A 21,989-nucleotide genomic window follows, 5' to 3' on the forward strand; every position below is an offset into this window, starting at 1 on the left:
GGAGCGGGCTCAGAAGCTGACCCAGCGCCATCATCAGCGGGTGTCAACTGTATATTACAGCTGACACCCCACTGCAATGGCCAGAACCGGAGCTGGTCTCCAATCCTGCCGATTAAACCCTTAGATGCAGCGATCAATGCATCTAGATGATTTCTAGCCTGTCGCCTGGATGCCGGTAGTTGCTATGGCGTAAAAGCTCCTCCTCGCGTTTTTGCGAGGCGTCATTGACGCCCGTAATCTTGAGCTGTTCTTCTTTGAAACGTAATTTGAGCCGTTTTTTCATTGAAGTCAATGAAGTGTCCTGCACTTCTTTGACGAGGCAGTCATTTTACGCGTCGTCGTTTGACAGCTGTCAAACGACGATGCGTAAATGACAGGTTGTCGGCACAGTACGTCGGCAAACCCATTCAAATGAATGGGCAGATGTTTGCCGACGTATTGTAGCCGTATTTTCAGGCGTAAATTGAGGCATAATACGCCTCGTTTACGCCTGAAAATAGGTCGTGTGAACCCAGCCTAATAGGCTTGAGGTCAGTGAATAACTAACAGCTCTAATACACTGCACTATGTAGGTAGTGCAGTGTATTACAATAATGATCAGGGCTTCATGCCTTCAAGTCCCCTAGTGGGACAAAAAAAAAGTTTAACCCCTTAATGACCAAGCTAGTTTGGGCCTTAATGACCAAGCCAGATTTGTCAAATCTGGTATGCCTGACTTTATCAGAGAACAACTCTGTGAAAGTTTTGAATATCCAAGTAATTCTGATATTGTTTCTTCGTCACATGTTGTACTTTATTTTAGTGGTAAAAGTAGACTGATACAATTTGCGGAAATTAATTAAAAAATAGAAAAATGGAAGAAATTTTGTAAAAATAAACATTTTTCCCTATTTTTAACTGCAATATGTCACATATGTACACACACACATACAGTACAATTTTTTAAATTAAATATATATTTCCATCTCTACTCTATTTTGGCAGCACTTTTGAAAAAATAAAATACATTTTCAGCAATTTAGAGGACTTACAAATTAAATGCACCAAGCCAGGTTCATAGGTCTCAGAATGCTGGAAACCCCCCACAAATGACCCCATTTAGAAAACTAGACCCCTTAAGGTATTTATCTAGGGGTATAGTTAGCATTTTGACCACAAAGGTTTTTCACTAAATATATTGGAATTAGTCTGTAAAAATTAAAATCTACTTTTTTTCTGAAACAACATAGAAATTTTTAATATTTACAAGGAATAACGAAGAAAATGCACCCCCCAACATTTGTAAAGCAATGTCTCCCGATTACAACAATACCCAATATGTGGTAATAAACTGCTGCTTGGACCCACAGCAGCGCTCAGAAGGGAAGGAGCGCCATTTGGATTTCTGATTTTGCTGGAATGTTTTTCGGTGCTATGTCGCATTTGCAAACGCCCTAGAGGGACTAAAACAGTGGAGACACCCCAAATGTTACCACATTTTGGAAACTACACCTCTCAAGGAATTTATCTAGGGGTATAGTTAGCATTTTGACCACACAGGTTTTTAGCTAAATATATTGGAATTAGTCTGTAAAAATTTAAATCTACTTTTTTTTCTGAAACAACATAGAAATTTTTTTATATTTACAAGGAATAACGAAGAAAATGCACCCCAACATTTGTAAAGCAATGTCTCCCAATTACGACAATACTCCATATGTTGTAATAAACTGCTGTTTGGACCCACAGCAGGGATCAGAAGGGAAGGAGCACCATTTGGATTTCTGATTGTGCTGGAATGGTTTTCGGTGCAATGTCGCATTTGCAATGCACTGGAGGGACCAAAACAGTGGAAACCCACCAAAAGTGACCCCATTTTGGAAAAACCCTCAAGGATTTTTTCTAGGGGTATAGTGAGCATTTAGTCCCCATGGGTCTTTTGCAGAGTTTATTAGAATTAGGGCGCAAAAATTAATATAAAATTTTTTTCCCACTAAAATGTTTAATTTTCTTATTTTCACAAGGGATAAAGGAGGAAAAAAACAACCATTTTTTATAAAGCAATTTCTCCCGAGTACGGAAATACCCCACATGTGGCCATACGTTTTTTCATTAGGAAGGAATTAACCCTTTCAGGACTGATCCATTTTTTGCTTTCTTATTGAGCCATAACTTTTTTATTTTTCCATCAATAGAGTGGTGTGAGGGCTTATTTCTTGCGGGAGGAGCTGTAGTTTTTATTGGTACCATTTTTTGGTACACAAAAAGTTGTATTACATATTTTTTTTTAGACCTAACGTGACAAAAAAACAAACTGATTTTGATTTTTTTTTAAGGTGTTCACCGTGCGAATTAAATAATGGTATATTGTAATAGTTCTGACTTTTACGGACGTAACGATACCAATTTTGTTAATTTTTTTTTACATTACTTTAGAAGAAAAATGGGAAAAGGTTTTTTTTTAAACTTTAAAAAAAAAATTCTCACTACTAAACTTTAATTCTTCTACACATTTTATGAATCCCCTTAGGGGACTTGATCCAGCGATCATTAGATCGCTGGTACAATACACTGCAATACTAATATATTGCAGTATATTGTTATTCTAAGGGTATGTTCACACGCCCTATTTACGGACGTAATTCAGGCGTTTTCCGCCTGGAATTACGGCCGAAAAAACAGCTCCAAACCGTCGGCAAACATCTGCCCATTGAATTCAATGGGTCTTACGGTGTTCTGTGCAGACGGGCTTTTTTTTTACGCGCCGCTGGGACGTAATTGGAGCCATTTTTCATTGACTCCATTGAAAAACAGCTCCAATTACGTCCGTAACGGATGCCACGAAAAATGCCAAAATGTCTGAAATTCAGGAGCTGTTTTCGCCTGAAAACAGCTCCGAAATTTGAGACGTATTTTACGTTTGCGTGTGAACATACCCTTACAGGCTTCTGTAACAGAGCGATCGCTGTACCTGTCCGTTAGTCCCGGGTGTCAGCTGTAATACACAGCTGACACCTGCAGCGTATGGAGCGGGCTCAGCACGTGAGCCGGCTCCATACATCAACCCCCGCACCATGACAGCCAATTAAGTCATAGTGCGCAAAGGGGTTAGTGCACAGCGGATGGTTCAAATGTTCATATGTTGTGCCCAGTTTGTTCCACAGAAGACAAATACCTCATAAAACGTTAACCTGGTAGTTGTTGTTTGGGGTTTTACTGGTATTTCATTTTATAATGTGGGGGTATGTGTAAACTGTGCGGAGTACATCAGGGCATAATAAGAGGGTATAATAATGGGGTAAATAAATAATATTTCATAGATATCTGGCCGGTGTCGCACTGATAAATGGCGCCCGATCTTATCCGCTTTTGGAACACTCTGCACATTTTGCATCGCCATATTCTGAAAGCCAGAACTTTTTTATTTTTTTCACCACCGGAGCTGTGTGAGGGCTTATTTGTTACGGGACAATCTGTAGTTTTCATTGGTACCATTTTAGGGTACATGAGATTTTGTTGCTCACTTTTTATTCCCTTTTTTTTGCAATCCTGACCAAAACCCAGGAATACTGACGTTTTTCAGTTTTTTTTTGCAGCGCTCACTGTATGCTATAAATGAAATTTTAACTTTATTCTGCGGGTCGGTACGATTACGGCGATACCATATGTATATAGTTTTTTTTCCTTTTTTTAGCGTCTACACAATAAAATCACTTATTTATAAACAATAAAAAAAATTCTGTGTTACCATATTCTGAGAGCCATAATTTAAGGGCTTGTTTTTTGCGGGACGGATTGAAGTTTTTATTGGTACTATTTTTTGGGTACATGCGACTTTTTGATCACTTTTTATTCTTTATTTTGGAAGGGGTGGGGACCAAAAAAATTGCGATTCTGTCATAACATTACAACATTATAGTTTTATAGTTGGGGTCGTTACGAACGCGGTGATACCAAATATGTGTACTTTTTTAATGTGTTCATTTTTTTCCTATAATAAAAGTCTTATTATAGGAAAAAAAAAAAGCATTTTGTGTTTATATAACTTATAACTCATTTTTACTTTTTTTACTTGTCCCACTTGGGGACTACGAGACTTGCAGCTTTGATCGCTGCTAGAGTACATTACACTACACACGTAGTGTAATGTACTCTAACTGTCATTGTGACGTAACGGCCGGAGGCTGTTCCTCCGAGGCTTCCGTACATGGCAACTCGGAGGCATCGGCAGCCCCCACAATCCGTCGCCGCATTTAAGGGGTTAATTGCCGAAAGCAGCGGCGATGGTCCGCTGACCGGCAAGACTGATGTGTCAGCTGTTTAGGGAAGCTATCAGCGCGGTTTTGTCACTCTGTGTTTACACAGAGTGACAGTTTTAAATACTGACGAAAATTAACGTCATGATGCGCGATCTAGCAGCCGACCATGACGTTCATTTTCGTCATAGGTCGGGAAAGGGTTAAAGAAAGTTAATAAAAACTTTGTAAAAAATGTACGTTTTAAGTTAAAAAAAACTGACTTTTTCCCCATAATAAGTCTTATTATAGGAAAAAAGTGAAAACATTAAAAAAAAAAGTACACAAATTTGGTATTGCCGCGTCTGTAATGACCCAACCTATAAAATATATCACATTATTTTTCCCGCACGGTGAACACAGTAAAAAAAAAAAAAAACAATTCCAGAATCGCTGTTTTTTGGTCACCACCCCACCTAAAACAGAATAAAAAGTGATCAAAATGTTGCATGTACCCCAAAACTGTGCCAATAAAAACTGCAGCCCGTCCCGCAAAAAACAAGCCCTCCCACAGCTTTTTTGACGGAACAATAAAAACGTATTGCTCTCAGAATAATGGTGATACAAATAAAATAAATGATAAAAAAATAAAATGGTTTTATTGTGCAAACGCTGTAAAATATATAAAAAAAACTATATACATATGGTATCGCCATAATTGTATCAACCCACATAATAAAGTAAATATGTCATTTATAGCGCAAAGTAAACGCCGCAAAAAAAAAGAATGAAAAAAACTCAAAATTGCTGGTTTTTGGTCACCTTTCTTGCCAAAAAATGAAATAAAAAGTGATTAAAAAAATCGTATGTACCCCAAAATGGTACCAATCAAAAGTACTGATTGTCCCGCAACAAATAAGCTCTCACACAGCTCCAATGGATGGGGATAAGTTTGGGCACCATTTATCAGTGCGACACTGGCCACACAACTGTGGATTATTATTTATTTACTGCATTATTATATCCTCTTATTATACTCTGCACAGCTTACATATGCCCCCACATTATAAACTGAAATACCAATAAAACCCCGAACAGAATAACTACCAAGCAAAATCTGCACTTCAAAAGCCAAATGGCGCTCCCTCCTTCTGAACCCTACAGTATGCCCAAACAGCCGTTTACGTCCACATATATGGCATTGCCGTACCTGGGAGAACACACTTTATGAGATATTTGTCAGCAGTGGCAAAAACTGGGCACCACATATTGGGTACCAAAATGGCATATCAGTGGAAAATTGCAATTTTCACCTTGCACCATCCGCTGCTCTGTGGGGTCAAAATGCTCACTTTCCCCCTTTAAAAAATGTCTTGAAAGGATTAGTTACCAAACTAGAGGTCACTACTTGGGTGTTTGTTTTACTATTTGACCTCAGAGCCCTGCAATTGTGGGCTAACGTTTTGCGAAAATCCCCAAAATAAGCATCAAATGCGCATTGTGCTCTTTCACTCCTAAGCCCTGTCATATGTCCATGCAAATGATAAATGCCTTGTGGGGTATAGTTTCCAAAATGGAGTCACTTCTCAGCAGTTTCTACTGTACTGGTACCTCAGGGGCTCTGCAAATGTGACATGGCGCCCGTACACCAATCCAGCAAAATCTGGGCTCTAAAAGCCAAATGGTAATCCTTCTATTTTGAGCTCTGCCATGTGCCAAGACAGCAGTTTACAGCCACATATGTGGTATTGCCATACTCGGGAGAAATTCAGTAACAAATTGTGTTGTGGTTTTTCTCCAATTACCCCACGTGAAAATAAAAAATTGGGAGCTAAAACTACATATTTTTGGAAAAAAATTAAATTTTTTATTTTCACTGCCTAATTCTAATAAAATCTATAAAACACCTGTGGGGTCAAAATGCCCACTACAGCCCTAAATGAATGCCCTGAGAAGTGTAGTTTCCAAAATGGGGTCACTTCTCAGGGGTTTCTACTGTACTGGTATCTCAAGGGCTCTGTAAATGCGGCATGGCGCCTAAAAACCATTCAAGCAAAGTAGCGCTCCTGCCATTCTAAGCCCTGTCGTGGGTCCAAACTGAAGTTTATGACTACATATGGGTTATTGCCGTACTCAGGAGAACTTGCTGTACAAGTGTTAGGGTGCTTTTTCTCCTTTATTCCTTGTGAAAATGAAAAAATGCAACATTTTAGTGGAAAAAATGTAGATTTTTATTTTCACTGCCTAATTCCAATAAATTCAGCTAAAAACCAGTGAGATCTTAATGCTCACTATACCACTAGATAAATTCCTTTAGGGGTGTAGTTTCCCAAATGGGGTTACTTTTGGGGGGTTTCCACTGTTTTGGTCCCTGTAGTGCGTTGCAAATGCGACATTGCACCGAAAGCAATTCAAACAAAACCTGCACTCTAAAATCCAAATGGTGCTTCTTCCCTTCTGAGCCCAGCCTTGGGTCTAAACAGCAGTTTATTAGCACATATGCGGTATTGCCTTAATCGGGAGAAATTGCTTTACAAATGTTGGGGTGCTTTTTTTTCCTTTATTTCTTGTAAAAATTAGAAGATTCTATGTTTTTTCAAATTTTTTTTTTCATTTTTACAGACTTATATAAATAAATGTAGCAAAAAGCTGTGTAGTCAAAATGCTAACTATACCCCTAGATACAGTCCTTAAGGGGTGGTTTCCAAAATGAGGTCACTTTTGGGGGGTTTCCACGGTTTTGGCACTACAAGACCTCTTCAAACCTGACATGGTGCCTAAAATATATTCTAAAAAAAAATCGTATATTTCTAAAACCTGCAGAATCTGGGCAAAAAATATTGAGTTGCATTTCTTGGGTAAAACCTTCTGTGTTACAGAAAAAAATGGTTTGCAAATTAATTTTGGCAAAAAAAAATTAATTTGTACATTTCACCAATACATTGTTTTAATTCCTGTGAAACGCCTGAAGGGTTAAAACATTTAATGCTGTTTTGAATACTTTGAGGGGTGCAGTTTTTAAAATGGGGTGTTTTATGGGGGTTTCAAATATATGGGCCTGAAAAAATAGCCTTTTGAAATTTTCTTGAAAAAGTGAGAAATTGCTTCTAAAGTTCTAATCCTTGTAACGACCTAGAAAAATAAAAGGACGCTCAAAAAACAATGCAAACATAAAGTAGACATATAGGAAATGTTAATTAGTAACTATTTTGTGAGGTATTACTATCTGTTTTACAAGCAGATACATTTAAATTTAGAAAAATCATAATTTTTGCAAATTTTCCCTAAATATTGGTATTTTTCACAAATAAGCAATGAATTTATCGACCACATTTTTCCACTAACATAAAGTCCAATATATCACGAGAAAACAATCTCTTGGATAGGTAAAAAAACATTCCAGAGTTATTACCACACAAAGTGACACATGTGAGATTTGAAAAAATGGGGCTGGTCCTGAAGGCCAAAATGAGCTTGGTCCTGAAGGGGTTAAATACCAGTAAAACCCCAAACAAAACTACTACGAAGCAAAATCCAAGCTCCAAAAACCAAATGGCGGTCCTTCCATTCTAAGCCCTGTAGTGTACCCAAATATCAGTTTACGTAAACATATATGCCATTGATATACTCAGTAGAACCTGCTTAACAATTTATGGGGTGTGTGTCTCCAGTGGCATAAGGTGGGCACAACATATTGGGCACTAAAATGGCATATCTGTGGAAAAATTAAAATTTTCAGTTTGCACCATTCGATGTGCAATAATTTCTGGAAAAAACCTATAGGGTCAAAATGCTCACTACACCATCAGATAAATATAGCACAAAGAGACAAAAGAGCTTTTAACGCCAATGTATCAATATATAAAAAGTTATACATTTTATTTGAACAGACAAAATATACATTAAAAATAATACAAAAAGTATGACTCTAGTAAAGTTACGGAGACCCCACTCACAAACTGCTACACACTATAATATATGGGCAAGCATGTGTGAGACAGAAGGTGAAAGAGTGTTACACATCCCCTTGAGGAAGCTTTTCGTGGCGAAACGCGCGTCGGGGTATACGGCGGAGCAGACACTCTTTCACCTTCTGTCTCACACATGGGTAAGTCCCTTGATCTGACCATTCAACCCTATGCTATGCATTGTCTTTGACTTAAACTGTGGGGTGGTCCATACAGTGGTGGGTATTGCTTGCCCATATATTATAGTGTGTAGCAGTTTGTGAGTGCGGTCTCCGTAACTTTACTAGAGTCATACTTTTTGTATTATTTTTAATGTATATTTTGTCTGTTCAAATAAAATGTATAACTTTTTATATATTGATACATTGGCGTTAAAAGCTCTTTTGTCTCTTTGTGCTATAACTATCTGTATATGGAGCTGCCTAGATGATTTTTGGGGGGACAGTGGTGCTTTAATGCAGTCTCCAGCCATTAACACAACTCTGTTTGGAGTCTATATATTCATACCATCAGATAAATGCCTTGAGGGGTATAGTTTCCAAAGGGGGGGTTACTTCTTGGGGGTTTCTTTTACTATTTGAACTCAGAGGCTCTGCAATTGTGGACAGATGCTGTGTAAATCACAAAATTAGGCCTCAAATTGTGCTCTCTCATTCCAGAGCCCTGTCATATATCCATGCAAAAGATTAGGGCCACGTGGAGGGTGTTTCTAAAACCAGAAAACACAGCATAATTAGAATGCTGTCTTTTCACCGTGGCACAAGGTGGGCAAAATATTGGGCACCAAAAATGTGTGAAAATTTACACTTTGACTCTGCAACATCCACCGCGCACTAATTTCATGCAAAACACCTGTGCTCATTACACCCTAGAAAATGCACACTGCACCCTCTATGAATAACTTGAGGGGTATAGTTTCTAAAATGGGGTCACTTCTCAGAGGCTTCCATTGTACTGATAAGGGCCACACTGTATAGGGGGGGGGTGGCGATTCCTGAATGTAGAGACATGTTAGGAAGGGGTTAAGCTAAGAGGAGAGGCTAGGCACACTGGGATTGGGTAGTTAGGTCAGGTGCTTCTTCTCCAAGCATATATAAGGCCCCTCCTCTAGCAGGAGCCTCACTTTTCCAATTGACAAACTCAAGAAAGAAGAGTTTAGGTGTCCTGCCCATTTTCTATTATGTTTTTTATTTTATTCATCTTCTATTTACTGTACAAAAAATGCATATATACAGTACTGTGCAAAAGTTTTAGACCGTTGTGGAAGAATGCTGCAAAGAAAGAATGCTCTAAAAAATGTAAGTGTTAATAGTTTTTTCTATCAATTAACAAATTGCAAAGTGAATAAACAGAAGAAAAATCTAAATCAAATCAATATTTGGTGTGACCACTCTTTGCCTTCAAAACCGCATCAATTCTTCTTGGTACACTTGCACACAGTTTTTGAAGGAACTCGGCAGGAAGGTTGTTCCAAACATCTTGGAGAACTAAACACAGATCTTCTGTTAGGGCATGGCCCCACGTGGCAGTTTTCCTCCGCAGCTGTCCGCATCAATGGCGCACAGAATTTGCGTTGCAGATTCTGTGGCGGATCTGCCCAAAATGTGCAGTAAATTGATGCGGACTAGCTGCTGCGTACTGCGGTAAAAGTACTTCCCTTCTCTCTATCAGTGCAGGATAGAGAGAAGGGACAGCACTTTCCCTAGTGAAAGTAAAAGAATGTCATACTTACCGGCCGTTGTCTTGGTGACGCGTCCATCTTTCGGCATCCAGCCCGACCTCCCTGGATGACGCGGCAGTCCATGTGACCGCTGCAGCCTGTGATTGGCTGCAGCCGTCACTTAGACTGAAACGTCATCCTGGGAAACCAGACTGGAGACAGAAGCAGGGAGTTCTCGGTAAGTATGAACTTCTATTTTTTTTACAGGTTGCTGTATATTGGGATCGGTAGTCACTGTCCAGGGTGCAGAAACAGTTACTGCCGATCGCTTAACTCTTTCAGCACCCAGGACAGTGACTATTTACTGACGTCTCCTAGCAACGCTCCCGTAATTACGGGAGCCCCATTGACTTCCTCAGTCTGGCTGTAGACCTAGAAATACATAGGTCCAGCCAGAATGAAGAAATGTCATGTCAAAAAAGCAAGACGCATCCGCAGCACACATAACATGTGCATGACATCTGCGGACTTCATTGCGGAATTTAGAATCTCCATTGAATTCAATGGAGAACTTCCGCAATGAGTCCGCAACCAGTCCGCCACTGGTCCGCAACATCCATTGTATGCTGCGGACACCAAATTCCGCACCGCAGCCTATGCTCCGCAGCGGAATTTTCAGCCTCGTCTAAACGAAGCCTACTAAAAAGAAGTGGAAGGCAATGGAGAAACGGGTCCGCTGCGGATTAACGCTGCGGAGTGTCCGCAGCGGAATTCAAGAGCAATTCCGCCACGTGGGGCTTTGCCCTTAATGTAGGCCTCCTCAAATCCTTCTGTCTCTTCATGTAATCCTAGACAGACTTGATGATGTTAAGATCAGGGCTCTGTGGGGGCCAGATCAACACTTACAGGGCTACTTTACGCTAAAGATAGTGCTTAACCCCTTCCCGCACACGGGCGTGACTGTACGTCCAAAATCTAAGTGCTTTCCCGCACTCGGGCGTAGAGTTACACCCTGGAGATAAAGCGAGCACAGGAGCTGCGCGCGCTTTATCTTCAGCGGCTGTCAGCTGTTATACACAGCTGACATGCCGCTGCAATGGCTGCGATGGCTGTTACCACCGATCGCAGCCATTTAACCCCTTCAATGCGGCTGTCAATGACGTCCGCAAGCATTGAAGTGGTTTACAGAGGGAGGGAGCTATGGCAACCAGGAAGCCGTTACTAGGCTTTCTGGTTGCCAAGGTACGGTAGCCTATTAGGTCCTGCCCGAGGCAGGACCTAATACGCTAACTGCCAAATGAAAAATGACAGTTACGATGCACTACACTACATAAGTACATACATAAGTAGTGCAGTGCATCGTACCGGGGATCAGAAGACCAGATCTTCAAGTCCCCAGGTCAGTGTAAAAGAAAAAGTAAAAAATTTGAAAAAAAAATGTGAAAGAAAAATAAATAAATAAAAGTTAATAAATAATAAATAAATAAATAATAAAAACAACACTTGCCCTGTCTCCCTGACCAACTCCTTTTATTATTAGAAAAAAAATGAAAATATGAAAAAAAAACTATACATAATAGGTATCGCCGCGTTCAGAACGGCCTGATATATAAAAATATCATATTATTTTTACCGCACGGTGAACACCGTAAATTTTTTTTATAAAAAACGATGACAGTATTTTATTTTTTGGTCATCTTGTCTCAAAAAAAATGTAATAAAAAGTGATCAAAAAGTTGCAAGTAACGCAAAATGGTACCAATAGAAACAGTTCGTCACGCATAAAACAAGTCCTCCCGCAGCGATAGAATAGCTGTTTTTTGGTTTCCTCATCTCCCAAAAAATGGAATAAATAGTGATAAAAAAATCGCATGTACCCCAAAATGGAACCAATAAAAATTACAGCTCGTTCCACAAAAAACGCGCCCTCACACAGCTCCGTCAATAGAAAAATAATACGTTATGACTCTCAAAACACAATGATGCAAAATGACGGCCCAGACTAATTTTTAGGTCCAGTAGAATTTCACTAAATATCCACATCGTCATTTGCTGGACCCCACTAGTGGACCCCGTAGATGCAGCGGAGATGAGGACACTTTAGGGCCTTGTGCTGCTCATAGGGCTAGTGAAGAAGTCAAAGATTAGGCAATACTGGAGCGCAGATATTTTGTATAATACCCAATAACCCGGCCTGTGCATAAAGGATTGGTTCAAAGCGTACCACACCAATCCATGGATTATTCATTCACCCCATTATTACATCATCCTATTATGCCGAGATGTACTCCGCCCAGCTTACATATACCCTGATGTACTCTGCCCAGCTTACATTTACCCTGATGTACTCCGCCCAGTTTACATATGCCCCCACATTATAAGCTGAAATACCACTAATACCCCAAGCAAAATCTGCGCTTCAAAAGCCAAATGGTGGTCCAACTGAGCCTGGCAGTGTACCCAAACGGAAATTTATGACCACATATGGGGTATTACTGTATTCTGGAGAACCCGCTTAACAATTTATGGGATGTGTGTCTACGGTGGTACAAGCTGGGCACAACACATTGGGCACTGAAATGGCATATCTGTGGAAAACAGCAATTTTCAATCTGCAACATCTATTGTTTACTCATTTTTGCAAAACACTGCAGTCAAAATGTTCACTACACCCCTAGATCAATTCCTTGAGGGATCTAGTTTCCAAAATGGGGTAATATTTCGGGAGTACCACTGTACTGGTACTATAGCTCAATGCAACATGGTGTCAAAAAACAAATCTTGTAAAATCTCCACTCCAAATACTAAATGGCGCTCCTTCCCTTTAGAGTGTTGATGTGTGTCCAAATAGCAGTTTATGACCACATGTGGATATTTCCCTACTCTGAAGATGTTGCTTTACAAATGTTACGGTGCTTTTTCTCTTTTATTTGTTAAGAAAATGAAAAATTTTGAACTAATGCTTCGTGTTATTGGAAAATAATGTAATTTTTCATTTTCACTGCCCATTTTTAATAAAATCTATGAGACACCTGTGGGGTCAAAATGCTCACTACACCCCTAGATTGATTCCTCGATGGGTGTAGTTTGCCAAATGGAGTCACTTTTGGGTAGTTTCCACTGTACTGGTACCCAAGGGGCTTTGCAAAAGTGACATGTTGCAGAAAAACCAATCCAGCAAAATCTGCTCGCCAAATGGCGCTCCTTCCCTTCTGATCCCTGATGTGTATTCATACAGTGGTTTATTACCACATATGGGGTATTGCTGTACTCTGGAGAAGTTGCTTTGCAAATGTTACGGTGCTTTTTCTCCTTTATTTGATTAGAAAATGAAACCTTTTGAGCTAAAGCTACATCTTAGTGGAAACAAATGTAATTTTAAATTTTTACTGCACAATTCTATTGAAATCTATGAAACACCTGGGGGGGTCAAAATGCTCACTACACCTCTAGATGAATTCCGCTAGGGGTGTTGTTTCCCAAAATCAGCGCTCCAAAAGCTAAATGGCGTGCCTTCCCTTCTGAGCCCTGATGTGTATTCAAACAGTGGTTTATTAGCACATATGGGGTATTTCCGTACTCTGGAGAAGTTGCTTTACAAATGTTGGGGTGCTTTCCCTCATTTATTTGTTGAAAAAAATTAAAAATTCTGAGGTAAAACTACATCTTATTGAAAAATAATGTCATTTTTCATTTTCACTGCCCAATTCTAATGAAATCTATGAAACACCTGTGTGGTCAAAATGATCACGACACCCCTAGATGAATTCCTCTAGGGGTGTAGTTTCCCAAATGGAGTCACTTTTGGGGGGTTTCCTTTGTTTTTGCACCACAAGACCTCTTCTAACCTGACATGGTGCCTGAAATATAATTTAAGAAAAGGAAGGCCGAAAAATTCACTAGGTACTCCTTTGCTTCTGGGGCCTTTGTTTCAGTCCAGTAGCGTACTAGGGCCACATGTGGGATATTTCTAAAAACTGCAGAATCTGGGCAATAAATATTCAGTTGTGTTTCTCTTGTAAAAACCTTCGGTATTACAGGGAAAATTGATTAAAATGGAATTTCTGCAAAAAAAAAAATGAAATTTGCAAATTTCCCTTCCACTTTGCTTTAATTCCTGTGACACGCATAAAGGGTTAAGAAACTTTCTAAATGCTGTTTTGAATACTTCAAGGGGTGCAGTTTTTAAAATGGGGTGATTTGTGGGGGTTCCTATTATATAAGGCCCTCAAAGCTACTTCAGATCTGAACTGTTCCCTAAAAAAAATAGCCTTTTCAAATTTTCTTGAAAATATGAGAAATTGCTGCTAAAGTTCTAAGCCTTGTAACGTCCTAGGAAAATAAAAGGATGTTCAAAAAATGATGCAAACATAAAGTAGACATATGGGAAATGTTAACTAGTCACTATTTTGTGTGGTATTACTATCTGTCTTACAAGCAGATACATATGAATTTAGAAAAATGCTAATTTTTACAAATTTTCTCTAAATTTTGGTGTTTTCCACAAATAAATATTTAATTTATCGACCACATTTTTTCACTAACCTAAAGTACAATATGTCACGAGAAAACAATCTCAGAATCGCTTGGATAGGTAAAAGCATTCCAGAGTTATTACCACATAAAGTGACACGTCCGATTTAAAAAATGAGGCTGTGTCAAAAGGTCCAAAAGTGCCTGGGTCCTTAAGGGGTTAATGATATTGGCTGTATGTTTGGGGTCATTGTTTTGTTGCAAAATAAACCTGGAGCCAATCAGACGCCTCCCTGACGGTATTGCATGATGGATAAGTATCTGCCTGTATTTTTCATCATTGAGGACACCATTAATCCTTTCGAAATCCCCAACTCCATTTGCTGAAATGCAGCCCCAAAATTGCAAGGAACCTCCACCATGCTTCACTGTTGCCTGCAGACACACATTATTGTACGACTCTCCAGCCCTTTGGCGAACAAACCCGAGTTCCTTTGTTTTCTTGCATAGTTGAGTCGCTTGGACTTGTTTCCACATCGAAGGTATGGCTTTTTTGGCCAATTCTTCCATGAAGACCACTTCTGGCCGGACTTTTTTGAACAGTAGATGGGTCTACCTGGTTCCCACTGGTTTCTGCCAGTTCTGAGCTGATGGCACTGCTGGACGGCTTCCATTTAGAAAGGAAAGTATGCATGATGTGTGTTTGATCATGTGCACTAATTTTCCTTGGCCGAAAACTGCATCTACGGCCCTCAACGTTGCCAGTTTCTTGTGCTTCTATAAAAGAGCTACAACAGCACATCTTGAAACCCCAGTCTGCTTTGAAATCTTTGCCTGGAAGAGCCCCCGCTGATGCAGTATAACTACCTTGTGTCTTGTTGCTGTGCTCTGTCTTGCCATGGTGGACCTGTGACATGAAACGGTCTTCCACAACCTCACCTTTGTAACAGAGTTTGACAGTTCTTCACCCAGTTTTAAGACTCCTACACAGCTGTTTCTGGTAGGCTGGGTTCACACGACCTATTTTCATGCGTAAACGAGGCGTATTATGCCTCAATTTACGCCTGAAAATACGGCTACAATACGTCGGCAAACATCTGCCCATTCATTTGAATGGGTTTGCCGACGTACTGTGCCGACGACCTGTCATTTTACACGTCGCTGTCAAAAAACGACGCGTAAAATGATTGCCTCGTCAAAGAAGTGCAGGACACTTCTTTGGACGTAATCTGAGCCGTTTTTCATTGAATCCAATGAAGAACAGCTCCAAATTACGGCCGTCAAAGACGCCTCGCAAAATGCGAGTACGAGCAATTACGTCTGAAATGAAGGAGCGGTTTTTTCCTGAAAACAGCTCCGTAATTTCAGCCGTAATGGTCGTTATTGTCTGCATATACCCGTACAGATGATGATTGTGTTTCAACCTAACACATATCCCCGGCGGGCACCACACAAATAATGCCACATACCTTGCAAACTTCAATCTGCAAAACCAAACTGTAAAAGCATTTAAAATAGCAAACACATGCTAAAAGTAAATTCTGATAGGAGGGATTCGCCACGCCGCCAGTACCCCCACCATATACCCAAACCCCTCAACATACGTAGCTAGTAGAACATAAATCAAAATGGGTAATAAATACCGAAGGGTAAATACCCCTGAGGAAGCCACATTGTGGCTACATGCGTGGGGCTTTCAGTCCACCTTTCCCCTACTTGGATACCCCGCTTCACACACTTCTTATGCTTATTTATTACCCATTTCGATTAATCTTCTACTAGCTACGTTTAGGGGATTGGATGTACTGTGGGGGTACTGTTTGGCCGCTTATCAGGGTGGCTCACCCCCCCCCCATCAGAATTTACTTTTAGCATGTGTTTGCTATTTAAAATGCTTTTACATTTTGTACATGTGATGCATTTGTTGGAATAAAAATAATTTTTGTGTTACTCTTTATGCCTTTATATATTTCTTTGCCATATACATACCCATTTGTCAGTTTGGTTTTACAGTTTGTGTTTCAACCTACATATAAAAATTATGATCATTATCACCTGTTTGTATAATTGGTTAATCATGCACCTGACTATAATCCTACACAATCTATGACTTTGTGCAAGTGCACCTCGAAGAATTTATGCTGTTTTGAAGGAACAGGGTGGTCACACTAAATATTGATTGGATTTAGATTTCTCTTCTGTTCATCGACTTTATATTTTGTTAACTGATAAAAAAAAACATTAATATTTCTATTTTTGAAAGCATTCTTACTTTACAGCATTTTTGCACAACTGCCCAAAACTTTTGCACAGTACTGTATATATTTTCTAAACCTGTATATTTTTGGCCAGTTTTACGAACTGGTTTAGTATGTTTTTTCCCCTCTATTAAGCCACAGTAGGCGGTTGTTATGGAGAAATTGGTAGTTTGGGCTATTGGGTGTCACATGCTGCTGGGTTTATCTGGCTATGGGCATTCGACGCACTGGTATGGTTATGATATATAAATAATAACATTTTGATAATAAAATGCTGTGGCCGCCATCTACCCACAAAATAAGATACTGGTGTCTAAAACATTATTATTCATGTAGAGGAATGGGCCAACGTCCCTTTCTCCTGTGAGGGTAATAAAGGTGCTGTTCCATACAGTCTGGTACCTCAGGGGCTCTGCAAATGCTTTATGGTGCTGAAGAATACCATTCCAACAAAATCTGTGATCCTTCCGTTCTAAGCCCTGCTGTGTGCCTGACTAACAGTGTATGACCACACATGGGGTACTTCCGTACTCGGGACAATTTGCGTAAAAAATTGTCGGGTGCTTTTTATCCTTCTTATCCTTGTGAAAATAAAATATGGTAACTAAAACTACATATTACAAAAAAACAACAAGATTTTTTATTTTCATGGCCTAATTGTAATAAAATCTATGATACACCTGTGGGGTTAAAATGAGTGTCACTATTTTTGGGGCAAAGAATGTTTTGTCGAACTATGTGAGTGACATTATTAATTATTATTTCCAGGGGCACAGTGTGGCAAAATTATTTTGGAATTAAGAGTGTGGCACTATTATGTTTTGTTGAACTAATATGTTTTGTTGACAATTTTTTCGGGGGCACGGTGTCTGCACTTTTATTTTTGGGGACACTGTCACAAATATAAGGTGGCATTCTGTATGTGCCACTATTCATTTCTGAGTATTTGTGTGTGTGTGTGGCACTATTAATTTTAGAGATACTTTAGTTATAACACTTATTTTGTCAGTATATTATTTGGGACATTGGGCAGGACTGTAGATACTGTATTGAGGGAAACATCAGTATGGCAGTGTTAAATGTGGCTGCAGGACATAGAGTTTGTATTGCTATAGAGTTTGGGGATGGGTTGCAGAAGTGAGGGGCCAAAGATTGGCAGCAAACTCCGCAGTCGTCGGGAAAAGTTATCATGCAGAACAAAAGGAAGTACAACTCCAATCGGAGGACGTTTCCTGTGAGTCACTTGAATTAATTTTTGTTTATTCTGCCTGTGTCTGATCAGTACTGTATTCTGTTGTATGGTCTACAGCGTGATGATACTCTGCAGACTGCCTATGCAGACCTGGTATTTGACCACTAAATTGTCACTGTTTGGCCCCAGTATTGGCTATATTGATCTTTGTATAGTGGTATCAAACACTTGTCCCTGTTTCAAACAGCGAGTGTACGTCTGTCCCTGACAGTGTGATTAGGTGTTTCTGAGTTTTTATTTTATTTTACTTCCTGTGTTGACGGTGTGGCTTACATATTTGTGGCAGTGGCAAAGGGTGTGACCAAACATAAAAAATGTGTTGCGGCATGTGTTACGTGCTACATTTCCCCCTCACCATCCTAGAATTCTATCCTGAATCAGCCCCTACCATATATTAATGTTACTGCTACTGCCAGCAATGTATGCTGGTATAGTAGGATGCATAATAAGATATAACATTACATTTTTGTGCAACATTTCAGTTAGTATGCACAAAATGAATCTACTAAGTGTACAGGTATGTTGTCATACTTGCTGGACCATTTATTTACTTGAAACGTTGTTATTGCAGCCCTTTACACCTCAATGACTAGATAGCACCTGCATCAAATTCATGTACGTCCGTGCGTTATTCTCTGTAGTATGGCACATAACATTTGAAAAAATGACTTCACAACACTTCACTTGTTACAAGTCCTCTGGTTTTTGTAGTATCACTATAGAGATAAGATTGTGGCGTCAGTACCTAGTAACAATTACCCAAACACTTGACTTTGCTGCATGACTCCTACACCAGCCCCCTCACATTCTGCGTTGTGTGTAATACATAGTGAGAAGGATGCAAAGAATGACACAACCATGTCCCTTCAAAAATGCTAGTGAAGCTTCTGCACAAATGTCTAAATGGCTGCCTATATGTTATTTCCTTTAATGCAGCATGTCATCATCCATAAAAGGTGCAGTCACATTTGGCAGATTTTGGTGCAGAAATTTCTGCGACTGAAAATCCGATCCATTCATCTGAATGAAACCTGCAGAAATCCATATACCTGCTGCAGAAACAACCCCATTCAGATGAATATAAACTATTTTTAAAGGGGTTTTCCAGCCAGTAGAAATTGTTGGCCAATCCTCCGGATAGGCCATCAATAGCTGATGGGCAATGTTTCCTCTAAGGCCCCATGCACACGACCGTAAAAACGCCCGTAATTACGGGCCCATAGACTTCTATTGGCCACGGGTACCTTCCCGTTTGCGTACAGGAAGGTGCCCGGGCCGTTGAAAAATATAGAACATGTCCTATTTCAGGCCGTAATTACGGCACGGGCAGGCCCATAGAAGTCTGTGGGGCTCCTGTAATTATGGGTGGCTACGTGTGTGCACCCGTAATTACGGGAGCGTTGCTAGGCAATGTCAGGGTATTTAAATTTTTGAATAAAGAGAAGCAGAGAAAATGGTGTCTGAGCGATCATGTGACCCTTTTAAGGGGTTTGGACATGATTGTGACATCATTTCCAGCCCCCCTTTTTTTACGGGTCCGTAAATATGGGTGGAAAACTAATGACAACGGACCCGTATTTACGGGCACGGATCCGTAAATATGGATTAAATACGGGTTACAAACGTGTAACAAAGGACCCGTATTTCCGGCCAGCATTTATGGGAGGGAAAAAATACGGTCGTGTGCATGGTGCCGAAGTCTTGGCGGCTCCTGAGCGGGGCAGTCAGGGAGCATGGCAAGTCTCCATCAATGGTGGGCGATCTGATGACCAAAAGTAATACCCCCAGTAAACGCTAATATAGCGACTAAATAAGAGAATAAGAAAATTAGTTTTAAATTACTTTTTTAAATACTATAATATTACAAGTACAGCAGTAAAATAGACAGTTATAAACACCAATTATAGGCATCAATGAAAGAATCCCTCATTACATCACTGCCCCTATAGATAGCGCCACACAGACCGCCTGTAGATAGCGACGCACACACACACACGCCCTGTAGATAGTGTCACAGACCCCCTGTAGGGAGGGTCACACAGCCCCTGTAGATATTGTCACACATCCCTCTGTAGAGAGTGCGACACAGCCTCTGTAGATAGTGCCACACCGCCCCTGTAGATAGCGCCACACGCATCCCCCTGTAGACAGCTTCACCCCCTGTAGATAGCGACACACACAGCCCCCCGTATATAGAATAACACACATCCCCCTGCAGATAACGTTACACGCAGACCCCCCTGTAGATAGTGCCACACAGACCTCTGTAGATAGCGCCACACATATCCCCCTGTAGACAGCTTCACCCCCCCCCCATGGATAGCGTCACACACAGCCCCCGTATATAGCATCACACACAGCCCCCGTATATAGCATCAAACACAGCCCCCGTATATAGCATCACACACAGCCCCCCGTATATAGCATCACACACAGCCCCCTGTAGATAGCATCACACACAGCCCCCTGTAGATAGCATCACACACAGCCCCCTGCAGATAGCGCCACATGCAGACCCCCCTGTAGATACTGCTACACAGCCCCCCTATAGTAGCGCCACACAGGCCCCTGTAAATAGAGCCACAGACGCCTGTAGGTACTGCCACACAGCCCCCCTGTATATAGTGCTACACAGAAATTCCCCCATGTATATAGTGCTACACAGCCCCCCTCTCCCCTTGTATATAGATCTACACAGCCCCCCTCTTCCCCTTGTGTATATAGTGCTACACAGCCCCCTCCCCTTGTATATAGTGTTACACAGCCCCCTTTTCCCCTTGTGTATATAGTGCTACACAGCCCCCCTACCCTTGTATATAGTGTTACACAGCCCCCTTTTCCCCTTGTGTATATAGCGCTACACAGCCCCGCTCCTCCCCTTGCATATAGCGCTACACAGCCCCCCTCTCCCCTTGTATATAGCGCTACACAGACCCCCTCCTCCACTTGTAACTAGCGCTATACTGCGCTTAGTCTGACAAGATCATATATATATATATATATATATATATATATATATATATACACACACACCTATACACACACATTACTTTCCTGTCTTAATTTGTACCACAAGAATGAGTTAACACCGGTCAATCTGCTAAACATATTACTATTGTTACTACCATTAGAGAAAATAAAATAACCAACCACCATATTCTGAATTAACCTTTACAATTTAGGGAAAGGTATAGGAAAAATGAACTGTGTTCTTATGCATTGAAATAAGGTTTAAAGATACATACCAAGAAGAGGTCTGTGCAGAGCCTGTGTGAGGCAGCGTGACAACTAGTAGCTGCAGTGACACCCAGAAAGTTTCTTTGAGACCGTTATCTCTGCACAACAGAAAGCAATGAGAATGTGTTTAGTTACTATTATCTGGTACTTTCTTAGTGCTGCTATTACTGATAATTTGAAATATAGTCGTTGTGGGAAGTCCTAGTGGCGTTTTACAATGTCAAGATGAACTAAACCATAGAAGCCAATGAGATGAAACATTAAGGTTGTATTCAGATTTTCGTTGTAAAACTCATCTGTGTTTCATCAGGGAAAAAGCTACAATTTACATTTGAGTTGAATTCGTATTGTGTCCGAGTGCATCCCGTTTGTCCATTTTTCACGTCCGTGTATCATCAATAAGGCCTCATGCTCACTTCAGTCTTTTTCTTCAGGGTGCTAGCCGTTTTTCTGATGGCTAGCACGCTGACCCATTCATTTCAATGGGGCCATGCACACTTCAGTTTTTTTGACGGTCCCATTGCTCCGTTCCGATCCAAAGTAGAGCATGTCCTACTTTGGTCCGAGATTCCTTGACCGTGAGTCCCATGCAAGTCAATGGGGCCGTCAAAAAAACTGAAGGCACACGGAAGGCATCCGCGTGCTGTCCGTGTGTGACGGAGCCGTTGCCTAGCAATGGCCGGGCGGGCAGAAGTACATTACAGATATATTACACTAATCGGCAGCCACTTGCCTATCAATCACTGATAGAGAGAAGAGGCTGCTGATTAAAAATAAAATAAAAAGCAGTTTATACGTATCGGGTCGTTGTCTTGGTGACGAGTCCCTCTTGTTCCTCCAGTCCGGCCTTCCTGTATGACGCGGCAGCCTGTGATTGGCTGCAGAGGCCACTGAAGCCTGTGATTGGCTGCAGAGGCGGTCACGTGG

The 21,989-nt window shown here is 40.6% G+C and overlaps 1 protein-coding gene across 1 annotated transcript in view; it reads right to left on the minus strand.

The window, feature by feature from the left end:
* TRAF3IP3 (TRAF3 interacting protein 3) overlaps window positions 1-21,153 on the minus strand; it is a 97,353-nt gene extending 76,200 nt beyond the window's left edge. The window contains exon 1 of the mRNA XM_075853722.1: window positions 21,071-21,153. The gene's annotated coding sequence lies outside the window, so the exon portion shown is untranslated. The remainder of the gene's footprint in view (window positions 1-21,070) is intronic.
* Window positions 21,154-21,989: the final 836 nt, after the last annotated feature.

Source organism: Rhinoderma darwinii, chromosome 2, assembly GCF_050947455.1.
Source record: "Rhinoderma darwinii isolate aRhiDar2 chromosome 2, aRhiDar2.hap1, whole genome shotgun sequence".
In the NCBI taxonomy this organism is placed as follows: Eukaryota; Metazoa; Chordata; class Amphibia; order Anura; family Rhinodermatidae; genus Rhinoderma; species Rhinoderma darwinii.